The 26,654-nt window shown below is 39.8% G+C and overlaps 1 protein-coding gene across 10 annotated transcripts in view; it reads right to left on the reverse strand.

The window, feature by feature from the left end:
* MCF2L (MCF.2 cell line derived transforming sequence like) overlaps nucleotides 1-26,654 on the reverse strand; it is a 156,433-nt gene that overhangs the window by 76,599 nt on the left and 53,180 nt on the right. For 2 of the 10 annotated variants that reach the window (XM_054271496.1, XM_054271494.1), the window contains exon 1: nucleotides 18,908-18,926. The exons of 7 other annotated variants lie outside the window; for them this stretch is intronic. The gene's annotated coding sequence lies outside the window, so the exon portion shown is untranslated. Of the gene's footprint in view, nucleotides 1-18,907; nucleotides 18,927-19,802; nucleotides 19,823-26,654 lie in introns of those variants that run through there. One more of the 10 variants, XM_054271493.1, reaches the window with a different exon arrangement.

Consider the following 26,654-nt stretch of genomic DNA (forward strand, 5'->3'; position numbering starts at 1 on the left):
TTTGTGGATACATATGGTGTACTGAGAGATACATCTGCAAATAAAATGATACACTGCAAATTTACACAAGGACAGAACACACACACACACACACCAATAAATTATATTTCTACATGAATGCCCACAAGCAGAATACAAGTTTTGCGTTTGTACTAAAACACATCCCATTTTCCTCAGTAGGATAACGTTATCTGCCAAAGTTCCTGCCTGACCTGCAATCAAGCAACTAAGAAAATTCAAAATACTAGACACACCTGTGCATTTCTTCAGAAGCAGCCACAATTCAGCAATATCTTTGTAGAGCAAGGAGATCAGGCTTAAGGTCATGTTGCTTCTAATTGATTTAGAGCAAAACAGTTCCGTGGACAGTGACCTATTTATCTGTGAGCTCATCCTCAGTGCAAAATGAGAGCGCAAAACTCCATCTTTCACTCGAAGCCAAGCCACTGGGGGCACAATGCCTTTCTTCAAATTACATGCAGAGTAAGTGTGCCTGTCAGCAGGCTCAGAGGTTCTCAGAAGGGCTTGCTGGCTGCTGGCTACCACTTCTTGTCTTCCTGCATAAAGCGCTGGCACGCGTTAGATGCAAGCTGTTTGCTTCAAATATGAACACATGCACTGTTCAAACATTACCAGCCTAAGAATGCATTAAAAAATTAATCCTAAGTGTGCCTTGTCAAAAAACCCTCCCTTTTAAAGCTCCAGTTCTAACAAACAATGGTACAGTAAATCTAGTATTATCTTTTTCTACCACCCACCCCTACTCCACGCAGGGAAATTAACTGCCCTTTTTCCAATGAAACTTTGGCTAGAAAGCTCCCCAGAAATACAGTTAGCTTTTCCCGTTGGTAAGGGAATTCTCACCCACATGTCTTTGGTGGAACTGAAATGGGGTGTTTTCCTTGGTGGGAAACCCAACAAACACCTGTTCCCTATGAAAGAGCCTACCCCAAGCAGCAGGAGCTGGCAAAAAGGCATTCTACTAATGTGACTTTGCAAGTGGAAATACACTGAAATCTTACACAAATACACAAAAACTATGAATAAGACAATGGAAAATAAGGCAACAAATGACAAAAAAAACTAGAACAGAAGAATTCTATATGATCTTTCAGACATGAATGCTGAGTAGACTTGCTTTACCTGATCCTTTCAAGTAATTGCCCAGTGACAGCCTACCTGTTAATTAATACACTTGAGATTAGTTAGCGGCCATTCAGACTCACTAATACTGAGAGTGAGCCAAGGAGTACGAGTGACAGCAACAGCCATATGAAAACAAATGGATTGTTTTTCTTCTCTTCACAGTGCTTTAAGAGTCCTCTCCCAACAACAGAGGTCAAGGAAAGAGGACAGCGAGGATAAAAAGCTTGAATTGATGGTTACATCTGTTCACAAAATCCCATTTGCAGATGGGAAAAAGCTCCATTTCTGCATCAGCACTCCAACCGATCCCATAAAAGCAAACCAAAACAAACCCAGGTCACTCACAGACCACACTAGCGGTTATTTTCTGAAGCACCCTACATCTGTGTTCCCACTACTCATCTGCCACGGGGCAGGAACTGCTGATAATCCCACACCAGTGAGATGTATTCTAATAAATCTACCATCTATACAAGCAGTTGTATTAAATATTAATGTCTATTCATGACTTTATTATATGACCTGAAGAATATAATCATGGTAATTTTTTTTCAATGCTACTGTTTCATTTTGGGGCCATTACATTTTGTAATAAGACAAAACACAAGAGTTTTTTAAGCAATATCAGATGTTTTTAAATAAAGGTAGATTTAAAAACACTGACACTCCTTAGAAATATTTTACTTAACTATTCTGTATTTCATGAGTGATTAGCACATTATGTTGTGCAGAGAGTTAAAAATTAGTGAATGAGTCTTCCCACCACTCCCACAAGTCATGTAAATACTCTCACATGTGAAAGCTGAGATGGAGCAGGTGACCCCTGTCAGATCAGGTAACAGCATCTGTTGCACTGTCAGACACAGGATCTATGTCTCGGCTCCAAGCCCAGACTCCCTCCTTTCCAGGACAGCCACCTAACCCGCTGGGTGGAGCATGCTCCCAGATCACTATCATGACTTGTACTCCTCAGACAAAGATCACAATTCACAGCATTTTTATTTCTGGCTGTTGCGCTACAGCACGGCTCCAGGAAGAACAGCCTCAGATACCTGATGCAAGTACACACACTATTAACTTCTTACGTACCAGCACCAAGCTGGCACCAAACAGTGGGCAGAGACTCCACTGCAATATGCTTGGCTGACCAGATACTTCTGTTAGTGGTGGCATGGGCTTGGTGTCACCTGCAGCACAGCATGCAGGAAATAGAACCCTCATTATCTGATTGTTAATAAAAGATGATAAAGCAGACATAGGAACACTTTCCAAACATCCATAGAGAGGGAGAGGAAGTTTTATAGCCTTCCTTCAGAGATTAAAACCATGCAAAAGAGGACCTACACCCTTCTTCAGATAGGAATCACTCCCACCTAGATCCACACAATAAAATCCAGGAATCCGATACTTTGGCAAGCTGGCTACTTCAGACAGGAATCACTCCCATCTAGATCCACACAATAAAATCCAGAAATCTGATACTTTGGCAAGCTGGCTACTTCCGTAAGAAAAAAGAAATACAAAACCAAAAAATGCTCTGTGAATGTAAAAGAGGAAAAACAATGACATATATGACATGTTGGTTGTGCTTGTTCTCCTTGTCAAGAGAGAGAAGAACTACAAATCCTTTTATTAATCAACAATGACTGCTCCAGAGTCCCTTCATGTTGTATCCAACATGGACAACCACATTTTAGCAGGCCTTTGCCTTCAGAGGAATCAGTGAAACCAGTCATTCAGGTGAAAACCTAATTCTAGTTTAAAAACAATTTAATTTCTTAGATTAGCAGTCATCCTCCAGGCTCCCACCCAGATTATTCCTTCCTAGCCTTAAATCTCCACACCCCACAGTTACATTTAATATAGAATCATGGAATGGCCTGGGTTGGAAGGGACATAAAATATCATCTAGTTCTAATTCCTGTGCCATGGGACACTTTTCAACAGGCTGTTCAGATGTCCATTCAACCTGGCCCTGAACACCTCCAGGGATTTTTTTTCCAGATTGATCAAGATGTAATAATGTCTGTGGCTAAGAGCACCAAAATAAAGCACTGTACGTTCCAATCCTGTTATCTTTCAATCTTGACCAACAAGGCACACCTTCACCTCCCTCTTTTAGAGACCAGTGTCTCAAGACTTAGCAGCACACATGAAGGAAAGGTACATACAGAGAGCTCAGTGTTTGCTGTGGAGGAGCCTTGGAACCTGCCCCCAATCTGCTGGAGGGACAAAAGCCCAGAGTGCCTCTACGGAACTTGGTCTCAGATGCCTGGTTAAAAGGTGTTCAGGCAAAGGTGATTTTTTTCCCTAGCAGTTCCATTCTGCACAGCAAGCTGGGCTGGTGGGCACCTGGGGAAACACTCTTCAGGTAAAAGAGGGTTCCAGCCAGTAACCAAATGGCTCTTTGTGTTAGCACTCTATTTTGGCCTGTGTGAATGGGAGAAATGTTTGCTCTGTGGTTATAATACCTGAATTCCTTGCTGTGCATTTCAGAGAAGAGCAGAAAGAAAGAGCAAAAGCACTGAAGCAGAAAACCTTTCCCTGGCTTTCATGATCCTGCTTAAAATAGAAGCAGAGAGGGAAATTGTGCTATGTGGGCATGTTAGCAAGAAGACTTTAGGGCAAATTTAAGCTCTATTAAAACACAAAGAAGCAAGAGCCCTCCTGAGAAAATCTTGGTGGGCACGAGAGTATGTATTTATAAATGCAAAGAAATTAATTTCAACTCCACTCAAGCTCAGCACTCAGGTTAATTCTCCCTCCCACTTCAGCATGGGATGTGAGTGACAGGCTCCAGTCTGCAGAATGGAGGAAAATACTGTGGGAGAAGCTGTTAAAGGATGGATGCAAAGTCATTTGAGGTTAAAGACTCTGTTATCCTAGTTTTATGAAACCCAGAGAAGGAAGCTACAACTGTAGCTTAAATATACAAGATACTGCAGCTGCTTTATAAAGCATGTGCAAGTGTGCAGCATAAGGGTGGCAATGTTCATGGTAAAGGATATTAAAGTCTGGCAAGTTCAACATTTAAATACAATTATTAAACATATTTTTCCTTCAGGGGTGCTGTACTTAGCAAAAAGCACAGCAATAAAATAATGTGGCATTCAGCATGACAAGAGCTATCCTTGTAGGCTCATCCTTAGTATAATGCAAATGGATACTCTCTCAATAAAAAAACCCTAGCAAAATACACCTCACATCTGCAGCTGCAGAATTTACAAATTTGTGGAGTTTTGAAGACATGGAGCAATTTGATGCATAATCTGCTGGCTTCTCGTTTGGCATACTAGCCTACATAAAAGCTCCATTAATTTTCTTCTTCAATTCCTTCTTGATGTTTTTTTCAAAGAATGGATGCAAAAGAGGTTTCATTCTTTTTGAAGTCATCAAGAACTCAAGATTTACAATTCTGTCTGGTTTACATCAAAAGATTCCAAGGATTAAAATTAGTTTACACACCCATTATACACACACACACACACATATATACATCTATGTTTGTATAAATCCATTCTACTAAGCAGCTTGTTCAATCTTCACACAGCAACAAAACTGATTTTGGAACTGCTTTGGCAATTTTTTAGCTTGGATGCTAAGTCATCAAAAAAGGTTCCTGCATGATATCCAAACTTAAATTTAAGCAAGTACAACCAATCAAAAATCATGGTCAGGAAACAACAATAAAACAAACAATTATAACTTCCATCCATGAAGAAATATATTCTTTCCATTGAAAATGAGCATGCTGGAAAATACAAATAGTTGCTGGAGCGCCCTAAAAGAAAAGGATGCTGTTCAATCAAAAGGTTGAACCCTGTACTATCTTTCAAAAAGATAATGCCTGGAAAAACATAGGGAAAGCTGCTGAGAAATTAAATCTTAAAAGTACACTTTGCACTGTAAGACAATAATAAACTTAGAAGTTTTAAAGATTACACATTCTTCACACCAGGTATCTAAGAAGTAAAACAAAAGGCAAAAGAACATGTCAGTAATTTTTAAGGCAGAGTAACACCTTACCAAGGATGGTACCTCTCTGGCCTCCTGACTACTCTTAGGGGCTTTCCCCAAAGCCATGACAGAAGCCTGGCCACTGAATGCAGTCATCACACACCTGTTTCAATTTCTAATTTAAAAATTACATCTTTCTGGTGTTCTATGAACTGAATTTTAATCAGTTTATACTTTTTATTTACATGCCCTTTCTAAACAAGTTCCTCCACAAGTCTTTAATCATAGGCCTCTCCTTGGCTGTGCTGCAGGCTTTACCAAGGTTTCTTGTTTCAGAGAGACACAAAACCTGGACTTTTTTTCCAGGATTAATTCAATCACACAGGAGTTAGTAGTAAGCACTTTATTCTGCAGTATTTAGTGACAGTTCCCTCTGTCCACAGCTGCAAAGCCAACAAAGAAATGGATGTGACCTTTTTAACTCCACAAACAGCAGCAGGACTGAGAGCAGCAGTGCCAAAACAGAGATGCTGCTATCCAGGAGAAGAGCACCTCTGGCTTGGGGCTCAAGGTTTCTGCAGAGGTGGGAGATTGCAGTCTGATGACAACTGAAAACTGCGATTAAAGATGGAAACCAAATCACTGCTGAGCTTGGCTAGAAGGCAGGACTAAAATTTGGAAATATCAAGAGGATGAGATCCATTTTTATATCACCAGTGGGACTAAATGAGCAAATGAAGTAGGAAAAAAATGGATGTGGAGCTCAGTGGCAGCAGAAAGGAGAACTCAACAGTGAGTAATAACAACAGAAACACATGAAAGCAGCACAGGAAAATGAAAAACAGGTTTATTATGTATTCTGAAACATATATATTAGTAAGAATATTAATTCAGTAAGCAAGGAAAACCAACAGAGACCACTACAACCAATGAAGTGTTGTGCCACAATCACAAATATATTTCTAGCCAAAGTATAAAATAAAACTTTGTCAGCAATAGGAAACCCTTTTTACGACTCTTAAAGTACACAGAAACTTTTTTTTCCCCAGATGAACAAGATACTCAGGAAGCAGAAAAACTTTCAGGTCAAAAGCTGTGGGAGAACTGGTTCCAAAGAAAATATCATATGCTCCTGTAATGCTGATGAGCACAGATAAAGGCTACAAAACTATTTATTACAAAGAAAGGAAAGGAAAATTTGCAGAAATCGTCATTTCCAAAAATCCATAAAGAGCAAACAGAACAGAGAGCCAAGAAGAGAGACCTGTTTTGATGTGAGGCAAAATTAGGAGCTAAAAAAAAATTCATTCCATCACATCTCTACAATAATCAATTGGGGCGGGTTTGGACAAGTAATTATGATATTTCAGTACTGAAGGATTACTCATAGCTTCAAATGGAATAGAAAAAAATCTGGTTACAAGATTATATCATTACTTGTCATCTTAGATTGGCAAATATAAGCAAAATTATTCAGAATGGGCCACCAACCTGAAGTCCTCTTTACACTGCATAAATCTGACCCACACTGTTGTGAGATTACACTTGAAAATGGTAAAATCTACATAACCAAAAGGATAAAAATGCCACTGTCTTCTTACTTATCAAGGCAGTTTTGATTTTGACTCATGATTTGGAATTTTTGTGGCCTAGGCGTGCACACTGCAGCAAGCTCTCTGTGGCTGTGCAACCCACAAAGTCCCCACACATGGGAAAAGTGTGAAAAAATGCAAGAAAATGCACTGAGCAATCCTCAAAGGTCACCATTCCCCCCACTTAAATATTTCCAAAATGGTATCTCAATTTCTCCCATTGCCAATAGGAGGGCACCTCCAGGGCTTTAGCAAGCTCCACATTTTCCTCAAGACAAGAAGATATTTATTACCAGCAAAAGACAAGGCCATTTTCCACTGATCAAAAAGGAAAGAAGCAGAAAACAGACTGACTTCTTCTGGAGAGGCAACCAGGAGAATTGCTTTTGGTTCTCAACAGAAATTCACTTCCTTCAAAGAAAGGAAGTCTCAACACATTGAGAGAACAAAACACCTCATCCCTTGTACTTAGCAGCACAATATTCTTGGTTGAATTTAGTCAGTGGAAAAGAGGTAAAGCTCACAGGAGTTGCTTTCTGTGGAAAGGCATGATATAAATAACACCTGGCCTTTTTATTTTGTAGATGCAGGATTTTAAAGAAACAATTACATATTATTTTAAAAGGCAATGATTTCTTTAATCAGCCACTTCTATAAAATAAGATTAAAAAAAACCCTAAGCCTGCAAAGAGCTGTTGTAACATCCACAAACAACTGCAGCACAGCAGCTGTAGCCATGTCCTGTTTCCAGTCTCCAGGATCCAAACAGGAAGCCTATGTCCTTACCTGATTGAAAAAGCAGCCAGTCCCTGTGATTTTAATCAACCTAAAGCAACATTCTCCTTTTTTTCCAGTCTCCTGGGATGCTTCCTGGCCTGTTCAGGGAAGCAGTGTGGAGGACAAGCTTTTTAACAGCAGCATTACCCTCATTTTCCACATTACAGCCAGCTACCTGCCCTGTTACTGTATTTGCTTTTGGCCCAGGTGTGACAGCCCAGGCTGGCTTGTGGCGTGAGACAAAACCCCACCTCTGCCAAGGGTGGTTTATGAGCACCAACCTCTCATCAGGCTGGATTTTTCAGCACTCCTTGAAAACCTTCACACTATTTTGAGATGAGCAATAGCAGAAAGAGATGCACCAGCCATGTAAGAGATGTAATTATGCAAACTTATACAAACTTGGCAGCCCACCACATCAACCTGCCAGCCTCCACCAATTAGGGTGTCACAATTTACAGAAAGCAATGCTTCTGGGGTCCCCTGCGTCTGCTGCTCTGGGAAAATGCCTCAGCCCCAAGAGGCTTTGGAAACAGTTTTGTGTTTCTTCTTCTTTCCATAAGGAGAATGAAGATGTAAAGAAAGATGAAGCAAAGGCCAAAGAGCAAACTCCACCTGTTCTGACACATGCAGCAGCTGAACTAATGCCCATGAATCTAACAAGAATAAGATACAACAGAGACACAACTCCCAGCCTTTTTTTCTGCTCTTCCTCTTGTTGACTCTGAAAAAAAAATGCATTTATTTTCCACCAGCTCCTGCCTTACAAAGTCTGTACCTGATTAGTTCAACATAATTTGAACTGAGCTTTTACCCCTGTATTTGCACTAAGCGAAGAAGCACAAGGCGTGTGGATCAAAGGTGAGGGCACTCTTTGTAGTTCCCTGCTCTGGAGTGGCAGCAAATGAGGCCCCTTCACTTGAGGTCTCATCCTACAGCCCATCTTTGAAGTGTTTAACAGTGTATTTCCAACATGACAGTTTTTATGTCCATTGCCAAAAGCCTCCATCTCTCCATGCTCAAACACAGCATGTCCTGTAAGTGCTGCTGTTTTCAGCCGCACACTGCAGCACTTCAGCCACTGCTCAACACCTACAGACACCTTTCCAGGACACAAAATGCTCAATACCATGGATGGCAAATGCAGATACCCACGCAGTTCAAAGGATCAGCAAAGAACCAAATATATTCCTCAGACAAACAGAACAACAGCAAAGTAATATTAAGAGTATTAAAAGTACCCCCACTTTGCAACAAGGATTTATTTGCTGAACTATATTTTTGAGGGAAGTTTCAGGGCAAGAAATTGAAATTTTCTTTAGGAAATATCTTGTACATACTTTTTCACAGCATTTAGGGGAGTAAGGTATAAGGGACCCTCATATATTCCATTTTTTCCCCATTCTGAGTCTGGAAATGTCCATCAGTTCTCAGGATTTTTTCTTCAGTGGAATATCTTCTCCTGTGCTATGAACAAATTTGAATATGTGTTATATATAAGCTGTTTCAAGTGCTTGCTGTTACTGGCATGTAATTCTTGTTCTACTATGAGCTTGCCCAAAAGCACTTGCATCTGCCTGGCACTCCCTGGCAGCTGAGAGGTATTTAGCTTCAGCTAGCCCCACTGGGGTGAATTCACAGGCATTAAAGGTTTACAGGTGCAGCCACCAGCAGTTGGCTGATAAAGAGCTTGTGCAAATACCCCTCTTGCAGGGAGCACTTTAGAGCAAGCACTGTGCTATAAACCAGCAAACAAGGCTTCTCCTGAAGCCTGAATGCTGAGAAATAGATCTAATGTAAGCCTGTTCCCATCTGTGGCAGCAGTTCCACCAAAGTTATTGCCTCCCAAACAACAGCAGAGATTGGCAGCTAATCAGTGTATTTCTGGTGTACACCACAGTTTGGCACACTGCAACCCAAAGCCTACTTTGTCACGTTTTCTCTGGTTTTATATTATTGTTTTGTACCACATTGCCTCCTCTCACTTGCTTAACTGTCGTCACTGTGCTCTAAAACATGTCCCCCCAAAAAGCACCGATGCCTTCTGCAGGCTACCAGAGCAATCTCTGTTTCTTCCTTTCTAAAATAAACATGGTCACATAGAGGAAATAGTTTCAGAAAAATTTAAACTATTCAAGATTGAACAAGCCCATTGTTTGCAGAGGAGACTTCAGGGCAGCAGCATGCTACCATGACTGCTATAGAGCATCCACAAAAGTCCTGTGGACCACAAGGGTTCGAGGCTGGTGTGCAGGGACAGAGCATTCTCATTGTTTAAATGTAAACAATAATAATAATAGGGTTTTGTAACCCAGAGAAGGAAGCAAACTAATGTGGAAAACAGTTGCTATTACTATGTTTATGACTCCTTGTTCCCAGAAAATATGCTGGGTTAATTTGTAATGCTGAAGGGGATAAACTGAGGTGACCTGAAACTGGGCAAATGGCTGAAACCCCATCTGATAAGATGGGCTTGGGAATACCTTTTCTCTCTTCTACACTGGAAGCATGCCAGAGTGGAAAACACTGGGTGAACAATCCATAGCTCTTGTGGCTGTAAGACTTTTATCCTTGAAAAAGAGGACAGACAAATCCCAGTTGTTTAGGGATTAAACACTGCCAAATGGTGGCTTGGGCACCTTCAGGGAGAAAGCTGGCACCTGGGTCCAAGCACCTGATCCCCAAAACAACCTCCTGACACCTCAAAACCTAAGGTTCATTACAGATTTTTCCAACACACCCAAGTTCTCTGCATACAGTCTGATTTGTATTTAGACAGCTGAATATAGAAAGAAATTTCAAGGACTGGGCCAAACCCCCAAATCCTTCTTTTGGCAAAGGCAAAGAAACAGGCTTTACTGGGAGCCACTAAGACAGTTCTTATGTTTTTAGGCTTTAATATTAAAAGTAGATACCAGCAAACCTCCTTTAATACTTTCAGTGAATGTAGCAGTAGAAGTGGTTTTGTGCTAAATTGGAGGTGTACATTACTCATACCTGGGAACATGCTAACCAGCTTAGAAAAAAACTAAAAAACCCCAAAAAACTTGGAATCTTGAAATTTTTTCACAAAGAATTGAACCCTAAAATAACTCTCTAAAGGCAAATGACAACATCTGCAAAAATTATTATTACAACTTACCTTGCAGACAAAGAACATAATTTTCAATAGCTGGAAGTCAGAAAAAAAAAAAAATCAGAGACAGAACCAAGGTCAAATGCTATCAACCAAAAGGGCAAAAGTTTACACTGAAAGTAGCAGACATCACCTTTACTTGCACCTGAAGTCCTTAAACAGTCTTTGCTAGCCATCATGGTAGATGGCACAAATGCACAGCCAAGTTAAAATGCCTGAAGACACTACTAGAGATTTGGTGGTGGAAGCTGGAGAGTTTGAAAGGAGCCTTGAAGGTGAGCTGTGTTCTCTTCCAGAAGGACATGTCTCGAGTTTGTTTCAAAAATGCAGCTACAACAAACAGTATTAGAAAGGTAAAGTTTCTCTAATGTAAAAGGATAGAGACAACATCTTGAATTCTTCATTTCACATACTACCTCTCTTTAAAAACATGTATTAATCCCTATCCACTTTCTCATATACACCTTTGGAATCCACCAAAGATGGTAAGAATTATGTGTTTGGCCAAAGCAGAGAGGAAGTTTATTTTTTAATCAGGATGTCTTAGGAATTAGAGAGTATTCTGCTCCACAGACTCACTGCATGAAACAAGTTGCTTGTGTTTCATGAAAGAAGACAAAACCAAAGGCAATATATATTGCATTTTTCCTTCAACCAAAAGCCTGAAAAACAAATTGCTCCTTCCCCAAAAGCCAAAAGACTCAGATAAATGAGTTCTTCCATTATCTCTGTGCCACAGAACCATATAAACTATATGTCATGTAATTCTAAAGTGATTTTTCAGAGAAATAAATCAAGAGAGGGAATCATTCAGAGAACAAAACCAAGCACCTATGGTTTTGTTCTCTGAACAAAACCAAGGTTTTGTTCTCTTTTTGTTAAGCTTGTCCATCTGAAACTCCTAATGGTTCTCAGACTACAGCCCTGTCCACATTTAGATTACGGTAGGTAATTCACACATCACAAGAGCTGTTGTAATCCAGGACAACTCTAGGAGGAATTTTCATGAGAATTGTACTGGACTCAATTTTTATAAGTGTACTCTTGACTAACTGCTCACACCTGAGATTACAGCTTCACTCCCTCCCAACTGCTCCACCAACTGCTGTGGTTTGTTAAGTGGACAAAACTCCTTACTAAAAGACAACCACAAGCCATTCCCACTGAGTCCTTCAGGATCTTTGTTTAACTTGGTTCCTGGCCTCACTTTTTTGTGACCTCTATTTACAAAAGCTCCAGAGTTTACTAGAAAATTTGAAGTTACAAAGGAGGGTAAGACTGATAATAATTAGATGAGGCTGAGATTCACTTTATGCTGTCAACAGTGTAAGCGGAAAAATCTCATTTTTTTCCACCTGGGGGTAAGAAGGGAGAAGAAGCATTCCCTATAGAAAATTTCCAGGTCCTCACTTAGTTCTTTGGCCTAACTCCAAAAGGAAAGAATGAACTTACTCAACAGCCTAGTCCCTCACATTGAATTGTGAGCAAGTTGACAAACTCGCAGTCAATGACACCAAAGACTGCTGACAGATACCAATGAAAAGTAAGGAGATGTGAAAACCAGAGCTGTCAGCAGCCCTTGGCCATTACTTTCAGGAAAAAAACACCAACCAACAAGACTGCAGAAGGTTTCATGCCATACCCGAGTTCAAGTGCAAGAAACAAACTGTGATGCCAGATAAACTGACTGCTGATTAAAATAAAATCTTTTTTGGGATGTTTTTTAGATCACTGAGCAAGAAATAACAGACATAAAAGTTGCACTGATCTCTGCTTCCTGCTTTGAAAGAAGATGTAATAGCTCCAAACTAAGATTAAGTAAATAAGTAAATACAAGATCTAGCTTTAGTCAGGAAGTGCTGGAAACCTTACAATAAATTTTGATCCTTTTGGCTTGGGTTGCTTCAGCACGAGGCTGTGTGTGTTCAACCTTTTCAGGTAGGCTTAACCTCTGAGGTTAATTGGAAGATCATATGGGATTTAGTTAAACACTGTAAGCATACACAGTAAGAGGAAGTAGTGCAAACCATCCTACTAAGCACAACTTCAGCAGAACTAAACAGATTGCAAGAGTACATGAGATTGGCAACTCCTTGGAAGAACAATGATGAAGATAAAGGGAGTAAATAAAGCTACATCCTGCCTCCAGGACTGGTTCTGCCCAGAGAGTAAATATCTACTTGTTGACATGTGGGAAAGCAAAAGTCTAAGAAAAGCCAGCCATTTTAACTCTAAATTATTGAAGCAAAGTCCCTCAGATTGTTGATCAGGGAAACTCTAAGTTCTTTTTTCCACTATTGTATTTTTTTTTTTTTCATATATTCTTCAGTGGCCATGAAAGCAGGAAAAATATAAATTCCTACTGTCTCACTGTCCATTATGGTATAATGTCATACACAGCGACTCCCTGTAATTAAATGGGCTTTTAAAATAGTACTAATGGTCAGGAAAACATTTTTCCCCCACTTAAAGAGTCAAAGGCACAGTCAGATTTCATTTTCTGAGGATTCATTTTACATATACTGAAGTAATGGAAATTATTTTTCACTTTTTTTTCCACCATTCATATCTGCAACCCTTAATGTCACACAACAACAACCCCTTAGAATAGGTCTGTTCCCTGCAAGAAAACTCAAAGACAGCTTAAATCTTAGCAAACAGGGCAGAAGAGAGGCTGCAGAGGTCCAAGGGAGCAGGCTCATGGAGCTCAGTGTGGATCTACAGAAGAGAAGCCTAGAGGCACAGTCTTGTATTGCTCCCTGTTCTGTGTGTCTCTCTTGCTCATTAGAGAGATTCTCAAAAGTCTTTGTTTTCTTGGAAGAATCATCATCCAGGAGCCTAAAAGTGGTGGTCTGTATAGCAGTAACCCAAGAAGTATTCCTTCCTTATGGTGCATACAGCTGGAGAAGTAACATTCTTTCCTCTGAAATAAGGCACCAATAATTTGGAAATAGTAACTTTTACAACAGCGCAATCCAGAATGTTCTAATTGTATTCAAATCACTTCTTTAACATAAATAATAGGACATAATAAGTAGTTTCAGGAATCTTGAATGGGACCAATCTCACAAATTTGCTGATAATGTCATGCTTTTTAGATATTTCTACTTTCTATCACAGCATGCATCTTAAGGTATTGTAAAATACAATTCTCTAATCACGTGTTTCCTTCACTTTTACTCTTTAACACAAACAAATAAAGATTTTAATTTTTTTTAAAGCTGAAAAAAGGGTTTAAAAAAAAAAGAAGCTAAGGTTCCTCAGATTTATAGGATAGGTCAATACAGACACTTAAATGAAGGAAGAAAAACATTTGCCAGTGTTGCTGAATTGGTCTCTGAATAGTAATAACCTCTTTATCAGAAAACATATACTGAACACATTACTATTAAATTGTGTGATGATGCTCTGAAAAAATTTCAGGGAATAAACAGTTCACTTTTGATGGACAGCCTGCTTGGGACCTTTTCTGTCTCCACAAGGATGTCAGCTATGACTGGTTTTGCTGAAGTGCTCACTTTTCACCAAGTAACTTGCCTGAGCCAAATAAATCAATTACCTACATCACAGTTATTAAATGGTAATAAGCTTGAGGAACGCTGTCTGAAAAAAAAAAGTCTATAAAAACCTTATATGAAAATTTAAATCCTAAAATTCCTGATGCTTTAATTGTTTTGGAAAACGGAGTTTTAAGTACAAACCAAATACTACCATTTACCACTCAGACTCTCCAATGATGTGTTTTCTATGAACAAGGTATTTTCAAGGATCAATGAGCTAGCAAAGTTTATACTAAGATTCTTGAAATACATGGGGGTTTTTGACACACATAAAACATGTTTAAAATGTTTTATTAAAGAGCACAGCCCCAAGCCACACACCTTACACACCTCTGACTTAGCAGACTACACAGGTCTGTTTACATTTACAAGATCTAGGAGTTAAAAGTTAAGCCAACTTACCCTGCGCTACAAAGTCCAGCCATGAACACCATTCTGAGAAAAAATAATAACTCTTCATTTCTGCTACTGAAATTCCTCTCTGATCCATCATCAGAGAAGAAAGAGGTCCACTTTTCCCTTCCCCTGCTCAGAACACACTGCCCTGAGAAGGTAAGAGCTTTTGCATTACCTGAACTTTGTTCCATAAATACAACAGGTGGCACAAGATGACTTTACAAATATATTTTCTCCCACTAATGCCATTGTTCTTGTAATTATCTCTTATAATTATAGTGTTTTCCCCTCATCACCCCACCCTGAATATTTACAGACTGCTGATACACCCAGTGTCTGATACAGTATATATAAGCATAAGCCCTTAGCATATAGTTGCTCATGCTAGGCTTTAACAAGGCAAAGCAAAACTGTTTTTCATGCAGATATTCACAATGCTATCTGGAACTAGTCATATTGAATTGCTCACTCACAGGTCCAGTTTATCACCTCTGTTATGGAATCCCAACTAACTCTCTTCTCCATCTTTCTGATCAAAAAAGTGCAAGACTATTTCAAGCAGGACAGGTCAATCAAAGTCCCAAGCACAGAAACTCAAAATGTCAAATGAATCCCTTTTAAACACCTTTATGCAGCCATCAAACAGAGGCATGAATGCAGCAAACAGTAAATACAGCCTCACACACCTGGACCTATCTAGTGCGGGGACTAACAGTAATGAAGTTGTGGCAGACTTTAACACTGACCAGAAATGCTGGACCAGTGTTTGCACAGGCTCCAGCCAGGCTTTAGCTACAGTGAAGCCTTTAGGTACTTAAATATTTCTGCTATTTTTGTGTGTTCAGTCTGACATTTCCTGCATCCACACATTTTGCTAGCCTGCCCTCCCTCTCCCCTTACAAGAATGCCCAATATCCCATAGAAATACAGCTTCAGGAAAAGATGTACCACATCTGCATCCCCTTGGCTGATAAAGATGATGCAGAGGTGCTGTTCCTCTAGACTCTTCTTCACTCTTTGTGGTGGATTGTTCAGTTTATGGATTAACCAAGCTCTGTCTGACCCAGTACAAAAACCTGTGAGACACCCACATTGCAGTGCTGCTCTCTGTGCCTTTTCACAGAACTTCTTTGGATTGGAAGGACCCTGTGACACAGTCTCCTCAGCCACCCATTCATCACACTCCTAGAACAATACACAAAAAATCCCACCCTAAAGCTTCAGCATCATTGTCAGAAAACCAACCTGAATGCAGAATGAGAAGATGCAGACGACAGAATGCCTCCAGAGATACTCCCCATCCATACCAAGCACAGCACAGACTGAAGACAGATGTCTCTGGCATCTCCCCTTGCCAGACCTGCTCTACAGCTCTGGGTTAAGCTGACCTACTGTTTCCATTTGCTTAGAGAAGGCGAGAAGAGGGAGAATCTCAAAGCATAATCTCTGAGCCCTGTGCTGGGATGCCCCTCACAAAGGGCCACAGCACCCTGGAAAATCTCCCCTGCGGATGGGAGACAGGGGTCCCCAGAGAAGTGCTCAGAGCCACAGCTTCCCAGGGCTGAAACCCTCCACACACCCACAAGTGCTGTCCCACCTGTTGCAGTCAGAGATGAAGCAGCACAGAAGGCACAGTCAGGGATGGATTCAGAAAACACAATGCTGTCTCACAGCACTCACTGTACCAGCCCAGGCCCTGCCTGTCCAGGCAGGAGGAGCCACATGGCACCTGGTCCCAAACGTCTGCATTCCAAAGAGCAAGTGTCACCAGAGCCTGGGCTCGGCCAGGGTGAGTGGATACAGGAACACAGCCTGCCCTGAGTAAAAGACACCTGCAGAGAACAGCACAATGAAGATTAGGCCAAGCAGGACAGAGCCAACTGTCAACAAGCTGTAAGTAAATAAAGTCTGCTTTGTTAAAATGAAAATAAAACAGAGATGGATTTGATGAAGTATGATGACTCTGGAAACCAGCCCAGTTTCCCTTATTAAGGTAAATAAGGTAATGCAAAATCAATATATGAACTAGGACATTTATTGCTCAGTTAAACGTTTCTATATGCTATATTAAATATTTTAACATGCAGGGAAAGGATGAAGTGACAGCAAAGAGCACATGCTCTCAGCAATTTCCAGAGATGCTAATGAAGAGAGAACCAAGCCTTGTGAGACTTGGCACAACAGGACAGAGCAGCTCAACTTTGTCACAAGAAGAGAGGTGCATACATCATGGGATTCATAGAATCACAAGCACATTTACTTTGGAAATTCATTTTGCCAAAATTGTGATTTCACCCAGCATAGCTACAGGACAGAAATGTTCTCAGGCTGGAATACCTCTCCCTTTCCACAGTCTGAAACTTTGATCCACCTTCTGTGTAGCATTTGTCTGCAAGTGCCCCTGAAAGCTGAGGTTTGCCATCAGGAAGGCGGGAAAACTCCTATCAGTGCAAAGGGCCAGAAACCACCTTTGACCAAAACAATGGAGTAATTCTTACTGGATTTACAAGGGTAACATTAAAAGCTTGTAATTGCTTTCCTACTGTCAACATAAAATGGGTAACAGGAAGGAAAGGAAACAGAATTTTTGCATACTTGAAGACTTCAAACAGAAAAGGCTGCCACATGATCAAAAAGAGTTTTGGAATAATAATAAAGATGGGTGGGAGACAGAACAGACAGCTTCTTACAGAAACATACTATTTTCTGACTACACACACACCTCTAAATAGTGAAAGGAAGATATAAGGCATGATTGCATAGCATTATAAGATTTATATCAAGGCTCTTGTTCTAAAGGAAATTAGGCAAAAATTAGGAATATTATCTGTAAGAATGTAGTCAATAAATTGTGTTCAAACAAATTTGTGATTTTCTCCTATGTAGTCAATGCTTTGCCTATACTTTGGATTTGCTCCAATTCATTAATGAATGACCAGCAGGTGCTTGAAACTCACAAAAACATAAATATAATAAAATATTTGGTGAAAGTAGTGCCTTTCATGGCTACACTAGGGATTTAACTGCTACCAAGTGATAGTTGAATCCTACATGAAAGTAAGACTGAAAATTGAGGAGACCTTGTTTTGTTTTGCTTTATAAGATGGCATTTCAAATGGTTAAAATACTACTAAATTTTTCCTGATTTTTCTTTACTGTTGTTAACAGCGATTTACATCAAAACTTTTTTTAGTCTCACATGAATAGAATTAATTTCTAGATTTTGATTTACTAGTCAGCACTCCTAAAAGTACCAAATCTTGGTCTCACAAATGCCCAGAACTGGTAAGTCAGGAAAGGTGAAATCTTCACATTTCAGAAGTTATTAAAAAAAAAAATTATTAAAAAACCCTTATAATTTTAATTCCAAACACAACAGATAACAAAAGACTCAGTGAGCATAGTACAAGTGAAGGTGTAAGGAAATAAAATCACCAGACAGGCATTTTTGCCTTGTATTTTTTTTTTTTAGAGTAAACGTCAACATCAAATAAAGGAATACTGAAAAGCCTTCAAAATTACCAAAGGCAGCTTAGTTTACGTTGGTGTAGATTTCCAAAACAACTTAAAAAGAAACAAAAAAGTTCCTTTTCTTTTTTTTAAGGAGCATAATAGGTCACTGTGCTTAAAAGAAAACAATAAAGTTTTAATTATTACTGAAAAATCTACTTCTGCTTATCTTAGCCAGTCAGGGTTAACTCATTTCAGAGAAAAATAAAAAAAACTAAAATATAGCTTTACTAAACACAAAGATTATGTAATTATCAGTAGCACTAACACATACTGTATGAAACAGATTTTGAGACTGAGTAACTGGTAGCAAAGTCCTAAATTTAGTACATTACAGATGTGATCAGAGGCTTCTTGATTTTTTAAGTACAGTTATAAATATTTTCTTCTGCATTAATAGGTACACTTTTCAGGAGAGGAATACTCAAGCAATGTTCTTCTAGAATATAAAAGGAGGGCTGATGTAAAGCTTTTAAATCTATGTTAGATACTGTCATACACTTGGAAATGCAAGTAAAAACAAGGTATAACATTTTTCTCCAGTAGGTACTGGTGACAGAGAGTAATTACTATAATGAATAATACCCTAATATTGATAAAGATTTGTATTTTTTAACTATAACAGTTGCTGGATCCCTATATGAGTACACTTTCAGAGAAAAAAAACCAAAACACTTGTTTCTGCAAGAATCATCAGTTGAAAGACATCAGTAACACAAATCCTAGGCTGCTTACTGCTCATATTCAACTCACTCACATCCTGCTCCAGTTTAGTTGCAACATTCTGTGAACACACACATCACACTATAGGATCACGTATACATTCACCTCACCAGAGCATATTTGATGTGGGTTATTTCTCGAGTGTCTTCTGCCATGAGGGATTTGAAAGAATCTTTGTAGGATCCTGAAAGGACTTTCATGTCCTTCTCTTAAAAGGCGGCGTTGAGACATGGGTGTATCTTCACCAAACTATTCAGCAAAGGAAATAAAAGTTCTCCTCTTTAGAATTACTCTCTTCTAACACAGTGGAAAACACTCTAATTTTGTTTTTAAATGTCAATGGAGTGTAAAATTACTTTGTCAGATTCAGATGATAGCAAAAATTATAAAAAAAACCTCAGAATTAAAGTCCTGGAAGAGCGTGCAGTGCAGTTATTGGTATCGTATATGCTTTTCTTCACGAACCAATACCTAGTTCCACTAGAAAGGAAAAAGAAAGATTGGTTGCAGTTAATGCAGTGAAAATACCAAGATGTCTTCTGCATGAAGCTGCAACACCCTCTCAGTTCCTAGCACGCTGCACCCAGCAGACAGGACATCTTGCCAACAGTTTCAGTCTACTTTCAGTGGGATCAGTATGAATAAAAAAGTCACAGCTCCTCACACAAGCAGGTCAGACTAGCAAGTGACATTTTAAGAAAATTTAAAAAAGGTGCAAAACTGTCTCTATTTTAGTGTGGTATCCAAAATAACTATATCCAAACTAACAGCCCTGTGCTGTTTAGGATGAAGGAAAGCCCCCAAAAAACATCCAAGTAGTCAATGCCCTCCAGCCACACAGGGAGATCCAGTCCCAGTGCTCATCCCAAGTAGCTGGTACAATCACAATTGTACAATCACCTCCTTCTTCACATCCTTCTCCTGAACGTGAGGGATGTCCAGCTGCTGCAGAGAAACTCATGAGGTTTCTCCCGAAGAAAGTCAAGTTGAATGTCTTTGTTTTACCTTTACAGTCTTGCTCTGCACTCCGAAGACAGAAACCTCACCTGGCACTTGCTGCATTTCCTACTTTGTCTCAAGCACCTGGTCTCCTTCAGGGACAAGTGCTATGCTCATGCCAGATTAGAAGAAAACACCATTGTGAATTCAATGCTGTCAGTTGGAAACTCCTCTTCAGTTCATTTGCCCAAAGTCAGACTCCCATCATCAATCCAACTCCTCTTCCTCCCCCTGTATTTGCACAGAGGAATGAGCCCTTCAAAGGCAGAGCCTGTTCCCAGAATATGAGAGCAGAGAGGTCTTATGAGAAAAACCTGGGTCTTCCGGGGAGTTAACAAACAGCTAATAGGAAGGAAGGGAGGGGAAATGAATCCCAGGCTTTCTTAAAACATATCAGGAAACCCTACACTGTCTGCTCCCCCTGTCTCTTTCAGTGCAGGAGAGCGGAAATTGATAATGCTGCTTTACTTGGCAGTCAAAATTTTCCTCTCAATTCTGTTTAACCATGTCCTGTATGGCCACAGATCTGCCACTACCCAAATATATACGAAATATACACCAAATGTATGTTTATGCATATCATCCTGAAGAAGAGCTTTAAAATATGAGGTATTATCTATTACTCTGAAAGCAAATTCAAACAGAAAACTTTAATTTAATCACATTGAAGTAAATATTAAACACCCTATTACAGAGTATTAGTTTGCATACACTGCGGTAATAGAGAATTGTTACAATCCTAGCAGGAAGAGGTTCAACTTTCAACATGAAATCATGGACAAATGTGACAATCTTGAAATGAGACAACCAAGAAAAAGATTGAAAAAAAATTACGAACAGATGAGTTTCATGCAAATATCACTTGTTTTGCAAATTGTTTATATCAAGCAGATGGACCACTTCATCTTGCAGCTGTGCTACATGTTCTGGATCAAAGGGTTTTCAAACTTAAGCATCCAGAAATGGACAGGAAGGAAGGATAGGAACAGCCTAGTGGTGGAACTCCACCACGATAGACACTGCCACTGTATTGTATACTCAGGGTTCAAAGAAAAGGTAAGACACAGCATCCATATTGAGCAAAATTCTGCATTTTCTTGTGCTGCTTTTCACTGGGGGCACAAAGCACTGGGTCTGGCCAGATCAAGGGTAACAACAACATCCTCAGAGACAGCACCACAACGTGTTCCTTGCTGAGCTTCCCACTGGAGGCACCAAATGTGGCCAGGAGATGTCTGTGGCCATTTGTCAGCCAGCAGGGCTTCCCTCCCACCTGGCAGGATAACCACTTGTTTGGGGCTCTTGGGGCACATTGGCCTCATGACCTAAGGACCTGTTCTGACAAATCAAGTGGGATAAGGATGAAAATACACATCTTCTTTCAGCATCCAAGCCTCACTAGAAAATGAGAAGATAGCATAAAGGAAAATGGCCTCAGGCTGCAGTAGGGAGGTTTAGATTGAATACTAGAAAATATTTCTTCACAAAAACATTTGACAGGCACTGGATCAGGCTGCCCAGGGAAGTAATTTAGTCACCATCTCTGGAGGTATTCAAAAAGACATATATGTGGCACTTAGGGACAAGGTTTAGCTGTGGACTCATCAGTGCTGGGTTAACAGTTGGACTTGATGATCTTAAAGGTCTTTTCCAACCTAAATGATTCTATGAAAAGTGACCCTTAGTCCCAGCGCTGTTTTACGTGTGTGATGACACCAGTGGCACATGGTGAAAACCTCACCAGCAATTCATGTAGAGCATTATTACAAGGAAAAAGGATGTTCTCCTTTCTTTCTTCACATATCAAATGCATGCAGAAGATTGATGACTTAAACTGTAAAGTTGGTAAGTACACACAATCCTACTGAAATCTAGCCATTAGCTACATCCCTGTCCGCAAACAAGCTTTTAATCTTCTTTCAAGCACTCAAATTTGTGCCTAGAAGCAAAGAAATTAATCACAACAATGGCAATGGTAGTGCGCAATCAGAAGGAAACAGATGGTGTAATGCACTGTTTTCCAAACAGCAGCAGCTTCTATCTCCAGGAAAAAAATATGAATATTTTCCCTTGCTGCTGGCATTACTATAACAAAAGCTCCTATTTGAAGGACACCTCTGCTCTGTACAGCATCAGCAAATTACCTCAGAGTTTACAGACAGCAATATTCTTTGAGTATTAGTTGGCAGAACCCACTAGACTGTACCTATCTCTCCTTTCACATCACATAAACAGTAACATTCAGTGGGTAACACCCCTCCAATTATCTTTAAATGACTGCAGACAGCCTGATGGAATCAACACAATTGTGGCAATGAAATAGGGCTTATTTTTCTCATGCTTCATTTCCAGGTCTGCTTCTGACTGCAGGCAGAGCGTTGCACATTGACAAAGAAGCAGCCACGCTGACCTACAGCTGTACACTCTGTGATTTCTCCTTTCCCAGGGACCTGCAAAATACTTTGAACAGTAACTTCAAGTTTTCTTGGGAATCATTAAATTAAGATGCCATCACTTTCTTCACCACTAAATGTTCCCATTGCTCCTTTTGATCTTTTTGTTTGTACAGATGCCTTATCTTTACAGGACATCTCAAATGCCCTACTGTGATTTTCCTCCAAATCCTAACAATTATTTACAGGCCCTTCCTTACATCCTCACATTTAATGTGATGCTGAAAGATTCACACTAAGGAGCATGTATCCGTCCTAACTGCACAGAGCAGCAGGCTCTGGCACCAGAATCATCACTGTTCTAGAGTTTTTTCTAAATTTATTTCATTTCTCCACACTTCTCCATATCTCCTAATAAGCCACTGCCCCTGGTGTTGCATTTCTCCTACTGTAGACCATGTTTTTCAGGGAAAAGAGTACATCTCACAGACGAGAAACATGGCAGCTCTCATGCACTTCAAGATCTCACCATGCACATAGGGCACAAGAGTCCCCCTGTGCACCCTGTGTCTTCCACCAACCCTCTCATTTTCCCTGGAGTTCTGGCAGGCAGGAGAAACTCCAGTATCAGAAGGGCCCTCACACCCCCAGTACCAACCCAGAGGGCTGCAGGACTGATCTCACAGGAAGAATATAAAAGACTCTGAAAATTACATGGGGAACTACATCTACCATACACATCTGCAGAGCTCAGAAATTATTGTTTCTTGGATCAGTTTCTAAAAGCAAATATAAGGGTACATACAAGCTAAATCTTGCCATGTGGATCTTCCAGCACACTTGCAGTAACAGTGGAAATGAAATGAGGGGGAAGAAGAGTGAAAATGTTGTTTAGATTCTTCTCTTTAAATCATGTGTCATCAATTATGTCCTGCATACTTATTTTGTTGAGAACAGTCATACAAACAGAAAGATAAATTGGACTCATGCTACATTCTTGTATGGACTGATTGTTTTGCACACATTAACAGATAATATACAAGTTACTTCTAATCTGAAATGTAAGTTGTTTTATTGAGCTGAACACCCACACAGCATAACAACTTAGCACTGATTATTATTATGCTTAGTCTTGAGCTTTTCTATAACCCTATAGAAGTGCTGAATTATGGCAAGTTGGTTGTGTTAATTTTTAAAATTGAAAATGAGTTGTCAAAGATTAATCCATGCAAGAGGCCAGTCACTAAGCTAAAACAATAAATAATCAACTAGAGGCTGATTTTAAATGAAAAAGAAAATGTAGCTGAGATGTTAAAAACACAAAGGTTGATATTTTTACACCCACAAATCCCACAGGGTTCTTGGAGAGTAAAAATACTGAGAAAACTTGTCTGAAAATCCAATAAATAAATCATTATTCATGGATATTCTAGATTCTTGAAACACAAGAAAAGACTGAGTCTTCCTTTTTCAATGTGGATGAGATTAATATAAAGTTTAGGTACAAACATTTGCCTTTATTATTTTTATGCTTCTTAGAATTGGACAGGTGTGCTTATATTTCACTTTCAGACTACTCTAGCAGAACCTTCTAGCATAAAGGGGTCCTGTCAAGTATTCTAGAGAATCTGTCATCTGAAAATATATTTAATAAAATACCATTACATAAGAGTAGAAGCTGGAGTGGGAAGAAATTTCAGAAATAGGTATGAATGAAGATATATCTGGGTGAACCAAAAACCCACTGCAATCAAACTCAGTATCTCATAAAAACATAGACAGCAATAAATATTCTTAATATTTTGATGCTGATTTATTAAGGGCTAGGTGTTTAAAGAATTATTTGGTATCACAAGAAATCTAGACAGAAATCCTGAATTAAGCTACAAGAGTGAGTTGCAAGAGTGAATTAGGTTAGTTGTCCAAGCTTAATCCTAACTGGATGTATCTGCTCAGAGACAAACCATGATTGTAATAAGCATCAGATGAATATAAGTAGATCAGGACTGAGATAAATTGACAGCTTGCATTCTATTTATACTTGCACATTATGCTGCTGAGCCACTTCTGCCAGTCTTTCTTCACAGCAGAAAGATCTCTCAAAACAAATTAAACTAAAATAAATCCTAAACTTGATACAGTGTTTCATAATTTAAATGTACAGTGACAAACAAACAAAAAATTGCAATATATAAGATTAGGGTTTCAATATTCTGGAAGTCTTAACACTTAGTCAAGATAACAAAAAGCTCTTAAAGACAAACATCTGTCCCTCTAATTTAGGTAATCTTATATGGCATGTCTGAATCTCCTGAGGGTTAGCAATAAATGTGACCCTTCTCCAAAAGAACAAGTTCCTTCACCATTAGCAATAGAAAATACTCTGGAAATCACAGTGGATCAGAGAAGAAATCAGAGGAGAATGTCTTTTTATGATCAGCCATGTGAAGTGGGGTTTAACATCTAACAGGACAGCACTTCCACTTTGTCCTTTGAGTCCTTTCACTTTTGCAGGCAAATAGCCTGCAAAATTTCAAAACTTCAGAGATGTTCTAGGAAAGAGTAAGGAAACTGCATATACACTGACAAAGACCAGGAGGTAACAACATGGGGAAAGCCTGATTAGTATCCAGTGCCAATGCAAAGCAACAGGTAAATGGCATTGTGATATTGGAGCTAATTATGCAACTGCCACCTCCAGCTCACTCATTTACTTAATTTCTACCAGGTAAAATTACCTGGAAGGTGGCAATTACAGGTTGTGATTGAACAGGTCTGTCAGAGCTATGAGGTCCACATTTTTGGTTTGCAAGGGTTAGGCCATAGTGTGCACCAGCCAGCCTGCTCCTAAGTTTGTTATCAAAGCCTCAGGAATTTGTCAAGGCCATTGTAACATAAATTGTGCTAAATTAAGAAAAAAGAGGCTGAGAAACCATATACCAAGATGGCAAGAACTAGATAACAGAGGACTGTGAAACACCTGGACTGTAACCAATCATTTACGCTGAGAAATGCAGGCAGAAAACGAGTGAACAGACAAAGGCACCAATCAAGAAGTGTGTACTTAGCAGTTTGTAGAACCTATGAATATGTGTCTAATGTAAACAATAAACAGCTTCTGTTTGATCATATTGCTCAGTTGCTCAGGAGTCCTGGATTTCCTGCAATAGTGAAAGCATGTGAAGAGGAATCTACTCCTGGAGACAGAAGCACAGGAAGCTATTAGGAATTATTTCAGTCCTAAGCTTGATGTGAACCCCAACTTTCATCCAACTGCAGTTCAGCACTCCACTGTTGCTGCTTGGTGACCCAATGCAAGGGAGGGAGGAGACCACAGCAGGTGGGGGCCTGTAGAGAATGGATTTTTGCAGCAAGACAAGGAGAAAGAAAGTGATGGAAGACTTTAGGTGTCTGCACCCTGTGGAGTCACTGCAAGAAGAAGCTGCTGATGATAATCAGATAAAACAATTGGCAGCAAAAAGAAGTGGCTTAAGGTGGTTTATCAAATACAGCTTTATTGACTGTGTCCTATAAATATACTATTGTTTCAGGTTTATCAGTCATTCCTTGTGCATACATACTGAGGCACAGTGGTCGTTCCCATCATGTACCAGCTAATAATCAAACTCAGGGACTCAGGACAAGTAGCTGACTTTATATATTGAGTTATGCTAGTGAAAGCTGTGTTCAAAAATCACCTGCATCTAATATGTGCATATACGTGCCTAAGCAAACACATATGAATGTATAGAAATTAATAACACAGGCAGTCAACAACACTGACTGACCTCCCAGCAAACAGCTCTGTGCAGAATGAGCTGGGCAAGAGAGAACCAAAACCTGACATGGGAAAACTCTGGCTGGCATTTAAGAATTTTGATTATGCTCAAAAGATAATTCTAGTTCAAAAGTTGTATCTTTTAACAAGTACAGCAGGTACACAGTACTTTCCCATCAAGGTGAGCTCTGGCAGAATCGGGCAGAGACGGGGTTTGAATGCATTTACACTCCAGACAGACACTGCTGCTTTTCCCAGCTGGATCTGCAACATTTGAGATCAGCAAACAGCTCGCTAATGAAACCTGCACTTCCTCAGTTTCTCTGAAGGAGTCAGAGCACCTGGGAACACATTTCTCAACTGTTCAAGAGGGGCTGATTTTGCTGAGGGCCAGGAAAATGCAAACCCCATGATTTTGAGAAGGTCATTTCCTGCAGATGATACCTTAGAAAACCATGAAATATAAAATATTGTATAGACCAGTGGTGGATCAATGCATCCAGACAACTCCCAGCAGGGGTAGGGCCTGGCTACAGCTTCAGGTGTTCTCAATATCTAATGTGTACAGAGGGAAATCACTGCTGAGCACCTGCATAAACAGAGGATTTTGTCTTGTGCTGCTTCCACAGGCAGGAGCAAACTTCAGTCTCTGCTACCTGTCGCCATGTGCTTTGGACCCAAGGGATC

The sequence above is a fragment of the Melozone crissalis genome, unplaced genomic scaffold (genome assembly GCF_028551555.1).
Source record: "Melozone crissalis strain CALT ecotype California unplaced genomic scaffold, PUWL_Pcris_2 ptg000013l_1, whole genome shotgun sequence".
NCBI classification, from domain to species: domain Eukaryota; kingdom Metazoa; phylum Chordata; class Aves; order Passeriformes; family Passerellidae; genus Melozone; species Melozone crissalis.